Source organism: Diceros bicornis, chromosome 8, assembly GCF_020826845.1.
Source record: "Diceros bicornis minor isolate mBicDic1 chromosome 8, mDicBic1.mat.cur, whole genome shotgun sequence".
NCBI lineage: Eukaryota > Metazoa > Chordata > Mammalia > Perissodactyla > Rhinocerotidae > Diceros > Diceros bicornis.
Genome location: NC_080747.1, coordinates 69693158 through 69699379, shown reverse-complemented (window position 1 = coordinate 69699379; position 6222 = coordinate 69693158).

Sequence of the window (6222 nt, the reverse complement as noted above, 5' to 3'; positions counted from 1 at the left end):
TGGCCAGGGACTTGCTGCTCTGATAGAACAAACTAATATCAGGATGCCTGAGGTCGGACTGAACAGTAGAGAGCTAGAATGAGGAGTAGATCAAAGCACAGACTGGGCACGTAAGCAGAAACAAAAGCCTTGTTTTAACCAGAGCTTAAGATACGAAGAAAGCTCCTCCAACTGTGATGTAAGCTCCTTGAGTGTAAGGACTATGCCTAGATCATATAGAGACAGAGACGGAGATGGAGATGGAGATGGAGATAGGGACAGACAGATAGCCATTAGCACCCATCAGAGTGGTTATTTAATTAATGTTTGACAAAGAATGAATGATTTATACCAATAGTTTACTTGAGAAACCAGACCTCAACCTCCAGCCTTCTTCCACTTGATTTTACTTTTATTCTATTTTAATTTTACCTTGTTTTTTGCATCCTAAGAGGCCTGATTTGAGGGAGGATGCATTTAAGTTGAGATTTGCAGGATTAGCTGAGTTTCAGGAAGCAGAGATTAGAACAAGTGAAGACACTGAGGTGGAAAGGTGCAGGACAGGTGGGAAGATTGTGAAGTCTGACCTCTGTGTGATATGTCTAATGGCAAATATTGAGGGTACTGCGGGACATGGAGGCACAAAGAGAGGAATTTTTATATGACTGTTGACTCATTTTAATGAGTACTCTGTAGGCAATGGAAAACCAATGAAAATTAAGTCAGCACTTGACCAGCACTGTGCTTAGAAAGATTGCTGGGGGCAGTTGCATGGAGTTACGTTTTTAATTGAGATATAATTTACATATGGATCTTAAATGTTCAGTTCAATGACTTGACAAATGTATACACTTGTGTAACCAGGACCAGCCTTCTGGGTGTGTGACCTGTGCAGTCCCACAGGGACCTGCGCTTAGAACTGCTATATGCTTGGTTAAATGCTCTGCTATTGCCATTTTAAAATTGTTAATAACTTTTGAATAAGGAGCCCACGCTTTCATTTTGCACGGGACCCTGCAAATTATGTAGCAGATCTTGTGTGTAACCCACACCTTTATCTAGATACAAAATATTTTAATCCCCCAGAAGGTTCCCTCATGCCTTTTTACCATAAATTACTTTCAGCTATTCTAGAACTTCTAGAATAAACAGTGCATTCTTTTTTTAAGGGCCTCATCTACAAAGAATTCAACAGCAGAGTAAGTCCTGAAATACAATTTCTAGGTAACAGGTCAATGACCAATCTTTGGTAATATCTCTTCATAATCTCTGGTCTGCCTAGAACATAATAGGAACTTAACAACTTTGCATGGCTAAGTAAGCGAATAAATTGTCTTTAGTGCTTTCGCAGACTCTAAAAACCTGCATCTCCAAGGTCAATGCTTCGACCAAGTATTTCTTTTTCTCTGGAACCCGGTTGGTTCTAAAATATTCTTCTTTTAAGGATATAAAATCTAGGGAACAAATCAGAAAAAAATATACAACTTGTCCCTTCATGTATTCAATTACTCTAAATAAGTAAATGTGTGAAACCTTTGAAAATTTCAGAACAATTACATTTTTTTTTAAGATTTTATTTATTTATTTTATTTCTCCCCAAAGCCCCAGTACATAGTTGTATGTCATAGCTGCACATCCTTCCAGTTGCTGTATGTGGGACGCGACCCCAGCATGGCCAGAGAAGTGGTGCGTCAGTGCGCGCCCGGGATCTGAACCCGGGCTGCCAGCAGCGGAGCGCGTGCACTTAACCGATAAGCCACGGGGCCGGCCCAACAATTACATTTTAAAAGAACAATTACCATTACATTTTATTTTAATAGGGGCCTGTAATATCATCATATCACAGAAATAAAATCAAACTAGCCACATTTGCTTTATCCCAGAGGCACTTTATTTGTCTGTTGTTTCTAAAGAGGCTGGCAAGTAATATTAACAATAATAATAATAGTAAATAATTTCAGCATGTAACATTTATCAAGCACTTATCAATATGCAGCAAGGTGCCAAGGGCTTACACGTGTTAACGGTGTGACCTTGGGCAAGTGACTCGACTTCTTTATTTGAAAATTAGAATAATAACATTATTGTAAGGATTATTGGGATAATGCACATAAAATAAGAGCTCGTGAACATTAGCTCCTATTATCATTAGCTTAGAATTTAACCACAACAGCAATGCCTGCAGAAACTGATGAACTTGCCGGGCAGCTGCTGCCATGTAAGTGAGGGAAGCAGGACTCTAACCAAGTCTCTCTGACTCTGAATTCTTGTGTTCACTCTAAAAGACTGCCTCCCTAGAATGACAAGATAGGGACTTTACAGTTCAAAATGAAACTGTATGCATTATTTCTCTAATTAGATCAATGAATTGTTCTTTATCAAAATAGTTGCCTACAGCCTCAATTTTGCTCATTGCATTTTTGGCCTCTAGTGCCATGATTTACTCTGAAAGTCTAGTCAAGTGACTTTTTGCATACTTTTCAGCAATCAGTGAAACAAGGATAGCATCTTTTTGCTGAGAAGTACTCGCATGAAACACAGCTTGAGACTACTTTAGTTGCATGCGTGAACTACATTAGTCAATAGCTTTATTTGATCCAAAATCTACCACAAGCTATCCTTTCTGGATTGTGTTACATAGCAAGGATGTGCACCCTACACTGATCCCTCCAGATGTTTCTGTTCTTTACATCCTGGAGAGATCTCTTTACACGTCTCTTTAAATATAACACAAATTACACAGGTGATTTGCCTTTAACTGAGGAAGTTTCTACTTGAGAGACGGGATGTTGTGCTGTCTTCTCTTTGTCCCTCACAGCCTTCCCCATCCTTCTCCACCCTGGGACGCTGACCTGCGCGGATTGCAATGGGATCTCCCTTGTCCTCTGGCTTACAGCAAGACAGCCACGGCATATAGAGGAGGCACCGCAGACTTAAAGGGAGGGAGGAGAGGAGGGTAAGGCACTTACGCCCTTCTCTCCTGACTGGGTCACGTCAGGTTGGCTGCTTCTTTCTCCCGGAGGCCGTCTCTCGCGTACAGCCCTCTCTCTGCAGTTTCCGTAGCTTGGGAGCAGTGCTGGCTCTCTGATGTGACACCCAGGTTCCTCACTCTCCCTGTTCCTTGACCTAAGTTGAGCCCATACCTTTGTCAACAGTCCCTTTATTAAACTCTCCTTATGTTACCCACCCCTGATTGATACAGGTGACTCCATGATACACCTGTGTCTGGTCTGGAGCGACAGCAGCGTTTCCCAGAGGATGTTCTTGAGACAGAAATAAAAAGCTTCCAGTGTTAAATTGGTTTGACAGACCGGGTTAAGTTCTTACTTCTTACTTCAGAATCTCAGTCATTTTTGATGTGTAAATGTTCATTGAGAATCTCCAAGAGGAGGAAATTATGAGTAGCGTCTCCTACATTTTATTTTTCCCCCAGAGCAACTTCTAAGACTACAAGGACATAATCAAGGCAGGACTGCAGTAGAGCGATAAAGGAGGTGGTGATGCAGAAGGCTTTGCCTAGAGTAGAAGCAGTCAGGCGCCCACAGGCTCCTGTCCTGCGCTGGTTGGAGTGCTTCGAAAAGAAGTCTGTGGCGGTGTCAGGGGAGGCTGAGCTGTGCTTGCCAACACAGCGGATGATCTCTGGCTGCTGTACTCAGCTAATTAGTATTTCTTCTGCCTCCAGCTAGCGGGGATTTCTGTTACTGGCTGTCACATCTCATCACAGTCCCTCACGACTATTCATTGCTTTCTTCTCTCTTCTGGCCACACTGCATTTGCAAGGAGATAAGCCAGTCGTCTTTCTGAGGCAAACTAGCAAGCGGATATTTCAAAACGTTCTTTCATCAGTCTTTTCACTGTTTACTCTGTTATTTCTCCAGGGCTTCTGGGCTTTGCTGCCAATGAGAATTGGATTTTATTGTACTTATTAGCCAGAGAAATAACGCTCTTCTTTTCAGCCATGAGATGATCTCAAATACGTTATGGGCCATTTTTATTGTTTTGGATTATTAGCCTTGTTGCTTACTTTCATGTTCATTATTGTTTTGGAGAGTTAATAGTGCCAGACATCTGAAAGTCAGATAACCACCCAACTGTACATGCTATTTTTATTTTGCTCATTCTACTTGACTCAGTTCAGCTCATTTTACTAATAGACAGCTCTCTTTTGAAATATGTTGATACTCTAATTGGTTTTTTTTGTGTGTGTGTGAGGAAGATCAGCCCCGAGCTAACATCCGTGCTAATCCTCCTCTTTTTGCTGAGGAAGACCGGCTCTGAGCTAACATCTATTGCCAATACTCCTGCTTTTTTTTTTTTTCCCCCAAAGCCCCAGTAGATAGTTGTATGTCATAGCTGCATATCCTTCTAGTTGCTGTATGTGGGACGCGGCCTCAGCATGGCCGGACAAGCGGTGCGTCGGTGCGCGCCCGGGATCCGAACCCGGGCCGCCAGAAACGGAGCGCATGCACTTAACCGCTAGGCCACGGGGCTGACCCTCTAATTGGTTTTGAATAGCACTAACTACTCTCTGCATTCAATGGTGTATTTTACTGTTCTTAGAAGACATGTCTATTTACAAAGTCTATTTACACAGGACATACAACTTTATAGCTCGAAACTTAGACATAGCAATGACCCCTTGACTTTTTTGCCCCCATAACCCTTAATTCTCATAGCTAGGAAGACTTAGCCTCAAAAAACTGAATTCAATCTAGGCCTATGATGTAGGACCAGTCCTAAACTAAAACATCAGTGATTCAGCAGCAAGACAGGCTTGCCCCTGATCCCACACTAATCCTGAACACCAGTTGTTATCATTTTACTCTTGCCTAATTCCTCCTGAGGCTACCTGCCTCTTTCTCTGATTACAATGACTAAAGCCTCAGCCCTACAGAGGAGCATACCATAGCGTCTGATTTTGGCGATATGTCTTTTAGTGTGTAGTGATTAGATGTGAGGGCCTGATGGTCCAGCTGCTTGGGTTTAAGTCCCTGGTCCTCCAATTTCTAGATTTCTGTGCCTCAATTTCCTCATTTGTCTAATGGAGCTAGCAGTAGTTTCTATCTCATAGCTTTGCTGCGAGGCTTAAACCGACATACAATAATGGCTCAATAGCTGTTTATCATCATCTTAGGTCCTTTGAGCCTAGGGTCCTATGTTTTTTCTCTAGTCATATCAGTCAGAGTCTCAATAGGAAACAGAATCCAACTCAAAATATTCAAGAGACTTGAATGAAGTTCAACTTATAGAGGGTTGGGCATGGTTCAGAGAATCACCAAGGGATTTTGAGGCACCCGAACACTAACAATAGTAGGATGCCATTACTACCTAGTCTTGAAACATTGGGATCCAATGAGAGCACTGGAGCAAAGGAGCAGGGGCTGCCTGAGAGGAGCTGGAGCTTCACTAATGGAAGTGAGATAGGCAGGAAGCTAGAGATGAGCTGGGAGCAAGGTCACTCCACCAGGTGCAGCGTCCTCATTACCGGGCAGCGGCTCTTCTGACGTGTAGGACTCTCCCCAACCCTGATGGAGAGCAGCCCCAAGCCTCATTGTACCCTCATTTGCATTGTTTTTATCCCCCTTGTGGGGATCACTGCCATGACAGTTTCAGAGATGCCTTTGTAAGGAAAAAATCTCCCCTCCCTATGTAGCGGTGGAGACAGTGCCCGGATCGGTCCACCTTCCAAGACCCTCACCCGCCCCCGGGGACCTCACCTTCCATAGCCGCCAACCATCACAACTTCGGGGCAGTTACTCACCTCGAGCCTGCCTGCCCCTCCCCTTGGGGGTGTACTTTCACTTTACTAATAAATCCTCCTCTGTTAAAACTTCTGCTGTGTGTCCGCTCTCAAATTCTTTTGTGTCTGTGGACCAAGAACCTGGGACCCCACTGCATTGATCTGCCGGGTGCCGGTGACAGAAGGACTGAGCCACTGCCAGAAACATGACCCAAGTAGGGCATGGGAAAGAATCCCCTCCCATTCTCTCTTTCCCACCTTCAATCACTACTGGCGCCTCCCAATGGAGGCCAGCTGGCAAGGAATTCTGGATAATGGAGTCCATAAGCAGAGGCCTCTTGTGGCAGACAGCAGGCCACAAAGGATGGAAAATGGATCTAAGGGCAAGGCCAAGCAGAAAATAACCAGACACGCCTTCAGGCATTTTTCTTCTAATCCAGCTCCCCTAGAATAGAGTTAGCTGTCACACTTACTGATGTTCTACCTCTTTTGTTTCTGTGTCT